The sequence below is a fragment of the Argopecten irradians genome, chromosome 8, assembly GCF_041381155.1.
Source record: "Argopecten irradians isolate NY chromosome 8, Ai_NY, whole genome shotgun sequence".
Classification (NCBI taxonomy): Eukaryota; Metazoa; Mollusca; class Bivalvia; order Pectinida; family Pectinidae; genus Argopecten; species Argopecten irradians.
Genome location: NC_091141.1, coordinates 38,134,879 through 38,150,626, shown reverse-complemented (window position 1 = coordinate 38,150,626; position 15,748 = coordinate 38,134,879).

Genomic DNA, 15,748 nt, shown 5'->3' with positions numbered 1-15,748 from the left:
AAAATATTATTTTGATTGTTACGTAATAAGTTTGTGCACAAATATAACGTTATATTTTAATATTTTGATATTTTAATGTAATAAATCGAATATTCCTTGTCTTTTGATGATTACCAGTAATATTTAATATCGTGAGGTGGAAAATTTGATTTGTGATTCGCACTCGTGAACAATATCCTCTTCAGTTAATGTTTCAAATATTTTGCAATTGCTTGTTTTGTTTTTCGTTCTCTTTTGTTTTTACATGTATTTATTTATTTTTGTTGTTGTTTTGTTTATTAAAAGTAATCCTGTGATCTTAACTCCTGTTCCTAATTCCAGATAATGTTGTTTACAAATATTAAGAAACCGCGTTATGTAATCTACATTGAGGTATTTTCTCATATTTAGTTTTTTCTATCGTCGGTAGTTTTCTCAAAGGCCTAATTCAATTTTAATGGATTCATAATGTGAATTTAAAGCAGTGAAGTCCCCAAGAATTTCCCGATGATTTCTTGTCTCATTTACCATGACTTCTTTATCTATAAGCGGGTTTTTGTCCGCATCTCAAATCTTATACTTCCTGGGTGAGATTTCCCTTGATCCATATAAATAAGCATGATCAAATAAATATCAGCTTACTTATACTGTTACGGCAGATACACACAGTATCTGATAAAATGCATTAAAGGGGCGGATAAACACCGCACAGGCAATGCGATAGCGTCTCAATACACTATCATCACTACAGCCCCACAAATATTCACCATCAGGTCCTACTGAAGTGCCGCGATGGAAGAAAAAGAGGAATTCGGTCCAGGATGCACTTTTCATTTTGATAATGACATAGAAACCACAGGATATGTATGCTATGCTATCCCTTGTGTTAGGATGTGGGGTAGCTCCCACCGGTGTCCGACGAGATCAGATCACTTTACCTACAAGGCGTTAAAGTAGACCGATTTACCTACAACTGGCCTTCAAGTACCAGAATTTGCAGCACATGTATCAAGATAACTAAAATAGAATAATTTATAGCGCCACAGGTAAATGTAATCAATGTTACTCTGCCATAAAGTGCTCATTACCTCAACTGTCCTAACTGATATGGATATATACTTCAAAAAGCTAATTAACATATCATCAAAGCTTAAAATATGTTTTCTGTTTTCTGTCATCTGGGGTATGATAATATATGGATATAGCATTTTAATGAGGTCGATACATGGTTATATTAACCTATGAAAATATAGTGACCGAGAACGAATGTCGCTTATAGCACAGACTAGGTATGTGTCTGAATATATTATTATAAAACATAACATAAAATAAGAGATATACAATATGTATTAGCGATGGACGGACATAAATACATAAAAAAAATATCACAGACATAATAAAAAAAATTTAAAGAACAAACATCAATGAGTTTTAAATATTTGATTGACAGAATTCAATACAGTATGCTAATTAAACAGTATTTAAATGACAATAAAGTGGCCGTTCATAAGCTACAATGACAAAGTTGCATAATGGCAAGTGATAAAAAGAAACAAATCTTCAATGAAATTGTGATACGTAATATATAAAAAATGAAACAGCAAAATTACTTCCACTGGATTGATGATTCAAACAAAGCTTATAAAAATGAAAGTTGAACTACAGAAAGCAACGAGGAAACAAAACGAAAAAGCGCCACCAGTATACATAATTGCAGTATCATAGAACAAATAACAGATTAATATAAACTTTATTTTATTCATTCAATTATAAGTCGTACAATACAAAAACAATCAAATAGATATAACAGGAAATGGATTCAGTGACAAGTGTTTACACTTATATTAATCCGTCTCTAATTTAGACTCATTAGTTCTGTATGGTAACTACGGTAAATAACTGATGGTAAGACTTATATTTTTCAATGATTATTTGCAGAAATTTGAAGAGACCGGGAAATATTTCCTGCAACAATAAAACAAAAACTGCAAATGAAAAAAAAATATATATATATAAAGGAAAGATCGAGGGAAGATGTCAAATTGTGAGAAAAAATTGTAGCTTTTTGGAGGAAATGACATAAATGAACAATGAAGTCAAACTTAAAAATTCCCTATTCATATCTGATGACAATTTGAACCATTATATCATAATATTACATTACAAATATATTGTAATGAAAGCAATAAATAGATGAAAAAAAATTACAGATGCCGTACATATTATAAAAAATATCTTAAAAATAGAAGACCGCAAACTTGCATTTATGATGAGAAGGAAAGAGGGAAAAGAAATGAAAATCAGAATATATATCCAATCACACCATAATATCACATAGTTTTGTAAACATCTTACCAAGCATGGTTAAAAACTAAGACGATGCTACAATTCTACTTCTATCATTTTAATCACAGAAAAAGAAAATAATACACAGAATCCAACTTAATTGAATAATTAAGGTTCATTCTTAAATATCTATAAATGTCCATTATTCTTTACTAAAAGTACGTACCATGCGTAGGAGTTAGAGGTAATCCTGAGTATCCTGACAAAAATAACCACTTACCTCATTTTTATTGATTTTCAATTTACAACACAGACGAAAAAGGCTCGAGGAATAATGTCAGGACACATTAACTCCTTGGTCACCGTAAAATAAGACATATACAACCAATATAAAACGTGTGACATGAAAATAGAATTGCATAAATCCTCGTATTTTTTCAAGGAAGTACACCCTATTATTATTTCTAAGTACTCTTAAATTTCCGTTTTATTTTACGATAAACGCAGCTTGATAAAAGTTTGTCCTTTTCATACTTCGACGAAAAGAATGTTTATTGTCACGAACACGATGCATCAAAATACCAACATTGACCGAACTTCTTAATTAGCAAAATTAATTTAGCATCATAATTCAGTTGAAGGTATTGAGACATGTTTGCTACATCTTTCAAGAATATATGTAGCTATCCTGATTTGTTTTGCACGTACACGATCTTGGCGTATCTCTGCTTTTAGCTGTGGTAATTTCTCAATATTGCTGACAATACTGTAATGGCAAAGGGATCTCACAATCCCCCCCCTCCTCCCTTAACTCCCAACCCCCAACCTCACTGTATCTCTCTCCGTGTTCTTTTCTTTGATTTTGATGACTTATTAAGTGTAAAAGATTGTATAAAAATTCACTTTGATGGTCCGTCAGAAATTAAAATTGGAAAAATGTTTTGTATGAATGTGTGTAATTGTCGATGTTATGTCTAAATATCATGTATGTGAAAAATTAAATAAAAATAAAAGAATACGCGTCGCTTATAATTACTTATAGTTTTCGCCGTGGCTCTGTGTATACAATGCTAACAATCAGTCCTTGAATATGAAATTTTAAACTTATCAAATTAACCTTATGAAGCAATGAGGATAATCCTAAAAATGATGGGATTAGATTTTGATAGGAAACTGTGGTAACATTGAGTTAAAAAATGTATCAGTTTTTAACATAATAACAACGGATTTTTCTTCAAACTCTCATTGAAGAAATTTATTTTCATTTTTTTTTAAATAAATATTCAGGTATATCAATATATCAAGTTATTTTGGTTAAGTGTTTATACAATCATACGTCTACTGAAACATAATATCCATTAATAATAAATGTAAGAGATGTTAAAGATGAAGTGATTTAAAGAGTTAAAATTTTATCTAATTTTAGTAAAGGCGTAAGCTGTTAGCAAATTATCTGTTTTGGAAATATTCTAATTTATGTATTCTTAATATAATAGGAGAAATTTGTAAACAGGATCAATCTTTATTGAAGTGGGATTTTTTTTATTTTGATACAAATTAATTTCAATATTCGTAAGAACAACGAAGACGTATTTTCTTTACCTTTTTTCTTGTTGATTCTGAGACAGAGAAATAAACTCTTTAAATGATATGCTGTAACCAATTTTCTTTTGTGGTTACTTAATTTCGTGATTTCAGTTTCAAGACATTTTTGCGGAGATTAGGTTACGTGGATTTGAAATTGAATGGTGACACCTTTGAATTAAATATGTAAGAATTGTAGAAGATATCAATAAGTGGAGACAATCTTTCGCGAATAAACCTTGATCGCGAAATTCGAGAAAATAAATCGCACGCGAAAGAAAGTTGGTTTACAGTAATAAAGTGTTTTATATCACTTTTATTTCTGGTTAATTCCAATATTTGTGAGTCAGAGAAATATACTCTGTGTGTTTTAGTTATTGTCACTGATTCATTGAAGGTTTCTTTATGCTTTTCGTTTGCTGTATAATTCTGCTATTTGTGATATAGATTCTAGCAATTATATGGATTATCGCATTATACTACTGTGTTGCCAGGAAGACTGAAAATCAGATATAACAAAATTGATTTAGCCTAAACCAGATTTATTCCGATAACTTGATACAGTGTGGTATATGTAATTTCAAAATCAGATAAAGTACACGTATACTTAATCCTAAAATATAATGAAATTTCGGCATGGAATCAGACTTTATTTTTAGAGAATGAGACAGTTGAACTCAAAGTTGTGCACATCACACTCGCTATAGTTGTGTTTAACATTGATTTAAACATATCACATAAGTCACCTCCGGAATGAAGTCTTTGATAAGGAACACTTAATGAACACCATGAATTTAATGCAGAACCCAATCTTTCGTTCTCTACATCAGAGAAGATGTTCTATGTAATGTTTAATTGAAGATAACAAATAGGATTATTTGTTCATAATATAAGTGTTCATTCCAAATGTGTACTAATTTTCTTCCGTTTTGTTCCTTTGTAGTCTTACGTCACATGGTAATTTTTACCAACGTCAAAATTACATTAGTACATGTTATTGCTTCCCTTTGTACCGCTCTCCTTACTTCTTACCAGTTTCCGTTAAACAGATTATAAGCCTCTTTCTTATTTTAATATTCCGGTATAATAACAGACTCGATTCGGGTATTGTTCCTCCCTGCTCTTATAGGATGCACATGTATTTATTTACTATAATTAAGGAAACTTTGGCTTTAACTGGCTTTGTGCACCGGTATCAAAGACTTGTTATGTTCTTTTTCCCTTTTAACTTTTCATTTGTAGTCATTGTACACAAATTTAGGATTATTTTATGTTCTTCTAAGAATTTGGTCGTGTTGCTGGGTGTAAGAGAAAATTACAAGTTAAATTGTATGTTATCATGGGATTATCTTAATTTCCAGATCACTGGAATTTGTTCTATTTTCTTTGATTATGTTCATAATTAATGGACGAATTTTAGTTATTTGCAATTTGTTTACGATAATGAAGAAACATAAAACCGATAGCACTGATGTAAAAGTACATGTGCTATAAAAAACTAATTTATGCACAATACTGATTTCTCTGGTAAAACTTTAGAACATTCTCATTTGCTTACAACGAATACAATTTGTTGAGTTTGTGTATTTTGTTCAAATCTTCAAGCAATGTCAGCAATGCAAATTATATTCTTTTTCTTTCTAGATAAGAAAACTAGCATAGCAACATTCTCTTCATAAACGTCTAGTAAACCAATTTCTGCTTAACTTTTTAAACTTCCATCGGGTTTGTCCCTAGCCCAACGTGATTTCAAACGAAAACTGAGTTGATAAATCGTATTCTTATTCAAAAGGTTTTAAATGGCGTGGATATGTTCAATTATATGTGTTTGTGTTTATGTGAAACAGAAAAAATTTTCATGGATTATAAAAACAAAATAGAAAATCAGAAAACGCATAAAATCCTTTTGACACAAGTATTAGTGAAGCATTTTAACAGGAACAATGCAGACGAAGGTATTGTTATATTTGAGGGAAAAAAACCATGAAGATTGATGAGTTAAGTGAAGAAATACAGAGAAAAAAGTTGATCATAATCAATACGTCAAATGAAATAATGGAAGCCAAATATCGATATGATTTTCGATAAATGAATAGACATTCATAATTAGATCAAATTCATATCGATAATAACATTTCATATTTGATATCTTTTTTTTAATACCTGTGACTTTTTTTTAACTTGAACGATATAATAGATAATACATATAATTTTCATACACAATATGACAATGTATCGAATTTCCTATTTTTGATTTACTAATCTTTCATGTTGAAATTAGACCAAAGTAAACACATGATGAAATTTTATTTCTTATTTGACACATCATTGTTTTTAATTATTTATGTTGCGAAAACATAAAAATACACCTTGAAGCCATCCTTTCATAATAATTTTAAGATTATTTTTATATCAAATAGTATTTATTTTTCTAATTTTTTTTTCTATTTACACCGATAGCGAAACATTTTTATCCATTAGATTATATAAGGTTATGATATAAAGTATATATGTATTTATAACGTCGCTCATATTATGTACCAATTTGCGACTAAAACCCATAAACTAAGCAGATCTTTTTTTCAATAAATTCAAATGAATTACAGATATGAAACAACATGAACTATCATTAGTGTTATTTCATCATTGCAATATTTCTTTAAGACGAATATCAGTGTTTGTATTTGCTTTTAAAATAAAAAGTATTTTTTTTAAATATATGCATGTAGTTTGTTTTTATAACACTGTAAAAATATCTATTTAAATTTGAAATATTTTGGGTGTGAGCAATAAGAGAATAAACAGTTGTCTTTAGAACAATCTAATGTATCCGTTTTGCTAAATTTTCTATTTTAATATAACAAGGATATTGTTATGTTTTCAGAAGGATTGTGTTGCACAGCTACCAATTTCTTCATATAAGCAAAACACATCTGAATACCTATTATTCTATACATTTTTATTATCATTTGATTTTCATTTCAAAACACGAACAAGTAGGCAATATGTCATACCTACGTGTTATTCGGTTTTGATATAATATGTCTGTATTACTTTGAAGTCTGTATGAAACGATGTGGTATAATTAGTAGAAAAATGTTTTATTGAAACTTATTATGCGATTTTCAATGAAAATCAAATTGTCCGTTAAGGAGACTGATCTCATTTAAGAAATCGTGAAATGGAAAATGTCTTAAAATGGATATCAATATTCAATGCTAATTTTATCTAACGATTATCTATATCATCTAATTATGTTTTTGTTTTCTTGTTAACGCCTTTCATAAATTTTGGTTCTAAGTAGCCTTCATCGGTTTCATTTTTTATGAAATGAACTACACTATAATATTATGTTAAGTATGTATTTGGGATAAGATTTCTAAAAAGGATAAATATATTTTAAATCAACATGAAAAGATAAAAATAACGTTTCGAATTTGGATTTCTTCTCACTTAAGCAACTTTAAAGTTAAGAACAATATTATGTTGATATTGTCGATAAATAATTGAAGTGGACCAAAATATAAAACTTATTAGTTTATTTGAAACAAACACACCTCTGATATATTCCATTCATAATTATCATACGAATTCAATTTATTATAGACCATATTGTTTCACATACTAACGATATCAGCACAAAAGTCGCCCTGAGTCTTTCCTACATAATGTAATTTCCAAACATCAATGAATGTGCATCGCAGGTAATTACATCATGTACTATCAACGAGAATAAGAACGCTATTAATATTTCTATTTACAATTTAATGTTGGCATTTCCCTGCCAACACCCTAATTGTCAAAGGTATGGTTGTGATGACATTATGATGTGCTTAATGAATGGTGTTGTTTGAAAAGCATTTCTGATTTGCAACTGGTTCATGTTTCGCGCATTGTTTTTTTTATCTCCAACATACTTTTCTTGCGTTTCCCCGACTTACCACCTAGGTAGATGTAATTAGACCAGACAAAGAGCAGAGTCGTGGGGATAAGGCAACAATGCTCTATAACACAAATTATAACTAACAAATAGAATAGTATTCATATCAAATGATTACTTTACAAATATCATAATAATATTGTAGTTAGTACCATTAATACGTTATAAATATCACGATAATATTGTAGTTAGTACCATTAATACTTTACAAATATCATGATAATATTGTAGTTAGTACCATTAATACTTTACAAATATCATGATAATATTGTAGTTAGTACCATTAATACTTTACAAATATCACGATAATATTGTAGTTAGTACAATGTACCATTAATACTTTACAAATATCATGATAATATTGTAGTTAGTACCATTAATACTTTACAAATATCATGATAATATTGTAGTTAGTACCATTAATACTTTACAAATATCATGATAATATTGTACTTAGTACCATTAATACTTTACAAATATCATGATAATATTGTAGTTAGTACCATTAATATCATATAGAAACGTTAATCTATTATAAGAATTTTGTATATGTTAATAATATGACAAGAATACTTAACAGATTAGGTTTGCATGAATTGACAGAATAAATCAAAAGAAGTGACTAGAGAGATACATACGAATTAAATAGGTACTGTATAGTTGTTTAATTTTACGGATGTAAATGTTCGCGATTTGCTGTTTGGAACTGATTCGCGAGGATTATTTTCGCGAATTACCCTTTGATATTCATACGATACAATATGTAACACTGATAATCTGATAATTTTTACGAGGTATTAAATTTCGCGAACTATGATGGATCCGCGATTTTAGCGAAATTAAAACCCCGCGAATATAAAAAATTATACAGTATCATACATTATATACTTATCAAATACTGGTCTCCTCGTGAAAATCTTCGTTTTCATGTTTAGATATCTTATTAGTATAATGCTTATATATATATCGACTTGTATGTATGTTACATGGTGTATGTATGCATTGCATGTACGGTCCTAATTGCTCAATGTTCATAACAATGCATGACTTCAATCAAATTTCGAAAACTTTTCACAATAGTTTGAACAGTTCGGTTTTATTTAACTTAAAATGCAATGCAAAAACCCTAAATGTTCAATGGGATGATTAATTCTTTTGTGTTTACTGAGATCCAAACGTTGTTAATGATTGTTTATTTCATGCAAATAGTATAACCAATTTGCTAGGAATAAAGCAAATGGAAAACAATGGCAACAATTCATGTACCACCTGATACCCGATAACGTTTACGCCGGACTAGTATCTCCAGTGTTGATGGAAAGTAATCCATTGTAATCTTTAATCTATAAATGACGTAAGCATGTCAGTTCCATCACCAAACGAAACAATAGTCCCGCACAAATGTTATCAGGTATCACGAGGTGCATGAATTATTCTCATTGTATATGGGGTTTGGTGGGTCATCAATTCATGAATATATTACCAAAACCTCGCATTGAGCCATAATTATTAATCTGTACTTAATATTTACCCGAGTAAGTTAGAAAGAGTATCTAAAAATGTTCATTGTTAAAAGCAAACATTATTCTCCTAATGAAATTATAATGTTTGCTTAATTTATAAGTATTTCATTTGGGAAAAAATGAATAATGTATTATTTTCCATGTTAATGAAATATGGAGTAAATCTTAAATTCAGATCAAGTTCATGTGAAATTTCCCAGGTCAAATTCACTTGAAAACAACAAAAAGGTCATTTCATGTCAAGAACTTGAACCTGAAAATGACCTGAAGATTTCTTCCTGTGAAATTGTCCTCAATTTAAGGTAATTTTCAGGTGAACTCCAGGAAAATTCCACGTCAAATTCTAAAATACTAAAAGTAAATTGTTAAGTAATGGTATAATTATCCTTTTGTTTATAATCTTAGCTAGAAATCCCTTTATGTAATATATCAATGACTCCTCGATCACTAATTACCTGACGTAATATAAAACAGTTGACAAGTAGGGAAATTTCTCCCCTGGTATGCAAGACATGTGAAAAATTAATCGGTAAAAATGTTTGGTATCAAGGCATATTGTAATAATTTTCTTTGGAATCTCAGAGCTCGTAAATCACCCGGAATGTGTAACGATTGCAAAACACCATTCATTTGATTATAGGAACCAAAGCTGTCATCGCTTTGTAAAAACACACACATCGCAACGAGTGTTTTTGAAAATATTCTCTTTATAATTTATCATCTTTCATATAAAGCTTTGTATTATTATCATGCATCGAATTGATTATACAATGCAAAGCACCAATATACATAATTTCCTTCCGATTGTTATCAATATAAATGTTAACAGTAATGGTACAGTTCGGTATGAATGCCAAAGGCGATTTTTTTTGCGAACAAAACGGAAACAATGGCAGTGAAGATAGCAAGAATGGCTTGTTACTGATTGAAAATGACAATGCGCGAGGGATTTTCTTGTGAATCAAATGCCTATCAAAGAGAAATCGCGAAAGTTACTCCCTGTCTAATTTAACAATTATACTCTCCCAACAAATTTAAAATTCTGAAAGTCATGTCTGCGATAGCTTTAATATTTTAATGGGTTTCATTGTAAATTTTATTCTCATTTAAATGCATTTCGTTATTTATCTATAGTTTATGTTTTCTCGTGACTCAGTTATATAAGGATATCATAATTTGTTTCGTTACAGAATTATCTGCCTTGAATCGATTGTGACGTCATTATTTTATGAGTGAAACTCATACCGTTTTCTCTGAAAAATATGACGTAATGATCACAAACTATGACATAACAATGGCAGATAACTTAAATATACAAAGATAGAATAATCAGCATAAGAATCTATCTATATATTTTATGTGTGTTGAAAAAACCACAACAACAAAGCAGTTTAGCTTCTCCCTTCTTGATGTCGCTAAGTATTTAAGATATACAGGTGTACATGTTAAAAGTAACGGGTAACAATTGTTCTTGCATTTGAATATATTTCACCATTCAAGGAAAAGTTCCTTCAGTTTCAAACAGAATGTAGTAGAAGTGTTTGAAACAGTATCAAAAGGTGTTGAACGTTAGCGACCAGATCTCAGTTACACAGAGAAACGCAAGGAGACACAACACCAGTTCCAAATGCATTACAACACTCGATTATTTACCATTGGCAAAAACGAATGTAAGCATCACCTCAGCTGAAATTCTAACAGAAGTAACGCTCTCAAATAACTTTTGACAAGGCCTTGATTATAGCTAACAGAAACACAATATAGCAACATAAGATCCGTCAAACGAGCTTGGAAGCGCTTGTTCCAAGCAGACCTAATCACCATGCCTTTGACATGCAATGTTTCTCCAGCCTTTACTTCTACACATTTTAGTAAACTTCTTCACGCCGATGTAAGTAACGTTTGTCAGGTTCTAAGAACAGAAAATCCTTGTGAATAATGAACCAGGTTTCGGCTATCGTCGACATCTATAAAGTTACATCCTTATCAGTTATTACCAATCTTTTCATCTATATTCAATTTCATAAAACTGTTCATATCTTAGAAACAGTGTTCCTGAAACCCTCTACAACAAAGTCAGTTTAATGCGCATATTTTGCAAATATGCAAAATATAAGTTAAGAAAAAAACGTTAAAAGAATTAAAGTTCAACATGCTATTTTTCACAAAACAGCCTATGGTTATAAAAGTTTGCATGTATAATGGAATGTAGTGTATTCAACATACTTCTCAGTTGGTCTGGTTGGCATGGCAACCATCAGCTTTAGCTTCAAAATCTAATTGATCCGCCATAATAGGTTCTAGGATTATGGGATTTTCCTTTGAGTAGAAAAAGATTCTATGGTGCGATTAACAAAGACTGTTAATCAATGAACGTTGGGAAAACCACTTTCAGCCTAATACGAATTAATGGTATCCGTCATGACTAATTTTATTAAAACGTCTAATCCTATAAAACAAATTTCTTCTTACTTTTTCTTGGCAAAGATTTTAAAGCAATTTTAGGCATTTTAAACGGCCGTCATTCACGGAATCCCATAGCGTTTATACAAAGGACTTTCTACAATAACGAAAGAGAAACGTAATACTAATAATTGACTTCGTTATGACTTAATTTTAAGTTTCATGTCTTGCGACGATTTATTTGCGAGATAGACACATCAGGTTTTTTTTCGTGGTGATCAATTTTTGCGAACTCTGATCGCAAACGAAAGACGCAAAATTTCAATGCTCGACAATCTTTTTTTTCATTGTTATCATATCTTCTTGATGGTCAAATCAAATATAGAACAGATACGTTTGAATAACAGCAAAATATGAATGAAATACACAGACACACATATGGATGAAATTCAATAACCAAAAATTGTTGACAGAAAAGAAATTTTTAAATTTTACAAAAACAGCAAGGCACTCTAACACGGTGGCTGTGTGCTTCCCTTAGGACTGATAAATTGTTACTTAATTGTTAATTAATGTGTTTATTTACTGGAATAATTCTGTAGATGTCATGTGTACATTAATGCACACAAGGCCTATTTTATACAGTAAATGTTCAAAAGAATTTAAACACTAGAAGTATAAGAACGTTCAAAATATGAAATGATGTGTTTTGAAGTAATCTCCTTCAGTGTGACGACATGAACATGTATAATTTTATGATTTATCAACAAATATCGGTTAAAGCTTTAAACCTCCCTTTTTTCGCTTCGTCTCTGATAAAAGCGAGATAATGTATTAATTCGCTTACCTTCATATTTCGAAGTCTTCGTTCTGGGAATGCTTTGCTATCTGCAATTGTTGCATTATTTCTGCTCTTCACTCCATTGCTGTCGACTTGGCATCCTTGATTTCTTGATTTATGTTCTATTCATATCTTTAAGTCTTATTTGTGATTAGAGAGCATCTATGAAACTGTTATACGGTAAAAGCCTTCGATAATGTTTTAAATGTTCGATTTTTAGCAGTGCGTGTGCTTAATATTCATTATTATATGAATAATTGCCCAAGGCTGTGGAAATGTCGTATGTTGTTATATAACTTTATACTTTTCTTCTTTGGCCTTTTACAGAAAGTCTAGATCTGTAACTATAAAATTTGCGTATACCGTATATATACGCAAATTTCTTTCGCGTGTCAAACATTTTGCTATTTCAACTTCATACGAGTAAATGGAATTTGTTAATGAAATAATATTTTACAATCTGGAGATAAGAGTACAAATGTTTTACAAATTGCATTTTAGATTATAGTTACACAAAGTGACAGCGATTTCTCAATATCAGTTAAATATAAAAAGTGTTATCGAGCTTCGACAGAGCGGTCTCCTTACGTATAACCGATTATTTTTGCAACCTCAATCGAGTCTTGTTAAATTGCAAAAAAATACTATTCCCTTGAACATTGTCGACTTAACAATATTTAAAATCTGTAGCCTTTTCTACTATGCATGCTGGTGTTCATTTGTTAAACTACCTATTTAGATATAAATAATATAATGAAATGTGCATAATTTAATTCCACGTCGATGAAGAACACCCCTCCTTGTCTATGAATCTTTATTCTAACTCGTATGCTCTTTAGAATACCCTTAGTTAAACTTGGTCGTTGTTTCATGCACACTGTAAGTACTTTTGTGGCGTGACTATAATGTATCGTTCATAAACAACTCATTATTTTTGCGACATGGCTCGTATAAGACCCAGATTGTAAGATTCACTTAGTCGGTGGAGACGCTTACTCTGCATGGTCATCTGGTTCTGTTCTCATACTATTTCAGACTTTTTATCTCTTGATAACTCATATCTAAAGGATATTGCATAACAAACCCAAAAAATTATTGAAAAACTGAAGTGTGGTGTCAAGGTTTTAACCATTAATTTTAGCGTGTTGTTTTGCATTATTTATGTACAAAAATTTCCATTCTACTGCTGTATGAAACCTTAACATATCCAGTTGATATTGTTCAATACATGACAAACAATCACATATTTGACGCCATTTTCCTTGTGGCGTCACAATAATACTGCCCAAATGGCTATTCGAATCTTTAGATAAAATTACTTGTGTATTCGTTATATGATATTTTCTTAGAATTCTTAGAAGATAGTTTTGAAATGTAAATATAAGCATTGAACTACGTTCAGTTAGCAATTATGGGAGTATGAATTTCAAGTGTACAATGGAAATTTATATATGAAGCGCTGGCGCACTTCATTAAAATTTATCCCCTCATAATTGCCAACTGAAAACAGTTGTTCGTAGTCCAGTTTCAGTTTCTGGAATGAAATAAACCAAGTACACACTCAGGAACATCTCAAGGTGACTACAGAGCTGGTGGACATGTGGAAGAATGTCAGACATGGTCATTGTTTAATTTATTTCTATTGTGTTATTTGTATTGTTGGCAATCTGTAGTTATTACATAGATGTATCTATAACTGTTACATTTCATGCGTATATATCAGTACAATTTGTCGTAATAATTACATCAAATTCATTAATTTTTTTTCCTTTTACTTCTAAAACTCATATTAATTTCATAATTTAAATGTATATTATTTTCATACAATTTGGTGCCATTTATATTATTTATTTGGGGATATTTACATTATATTCAAATTATTTATTTTATTTCATTCAAATTATTTATTATCATTACATTACATTCAAATTATTTATCATTTATTCTAATTATTTTCCATATCAATATAATTTCACATGATATTGTTTATTGAACTACTGTAAACCAGTTGATTTTCGCGAGGTACCCATTTTCGCCTCGTTATTTCGTCATAGAGCTGGATCATGAATACAAATGTTACGCGGATAATTGTATGAATCGTACATGTCAGTACGTTAATTATGTATTTGCAAATGTATTGAAAATAACGAAGATTTAAAATATTGTATACACAAAAATAAATTGGTTTATATTACCTTGTATGTCATAAATATCAATGAAATGTTTATTATTTAATGCTAATTATGCCTATGTTTCTTCTGAAATTGAAGTATATTTTTTTCTGTTTTCGTAATTATTTTCTTCAATTGTTTTCTATTTCTATTCCAATTCCTTGCTGTATACATTCTTCCTAGATATAGATGTATGCCGTATCTCAACAATATCTTTCAATTATTCAATTTTGCTTGTAACAAGCATTTTCATTTGGTTCAAAATCTACTTTATCAGCCCATAAAGGAAAAAATGGCGTCGCCTTTTGTAACGTCGCTTCTGATTGGCTGATATAACGGCGTAATGATTTCGTAGAAAAAGAGTCCCAAAATAAATTCGGAATTTTGAACATATCTTTTTTTTAATTGAATTATAAGGATTAATATGAATATATTCTTTATGTTATGGAAAGATAACACAGAAATTTGAATGTACTCTCATCATAAACCGCTTCTCTGTTTTTTTAGAGGACACGCAGATTTTGTGTTATATCTCCATAACAAAAAATATATACAAGTTAATACTTTAATATTTTTTAAATATTTCCAAATATCTATATAGTATATTAAATAGCCAATTTGAGTTTACGGGTATATGTAATAAAAATAAGTATTCTTTTAGTCGGGTCTAGAAAAATTAATTCGATGAAATTTAATTTTTCCTCGTCTTAGATCGGAAAGAATTGCTGGAAATACAGTTTCGTTGTCAATAATTTTAATAATTTCGTAATGGCTATTAAAAGCAGTTTTTAAGAATTTAAACCAATAATAATAATTATTCAAATTTGACCTCTCAAAGTAATGAAATATTTGTTACTCCAATTACAAATCTAATAAAACAGATAATCATAATCACTTAAGTCATGGGAATATTAATATCTTTTTAACATACATTCATTAATCAAGTTTGGTAGGAAACATTTGACATTAGTCATTAAAACAATTAACACAATATTTGACTGATTAAAGAAATATGAAGACG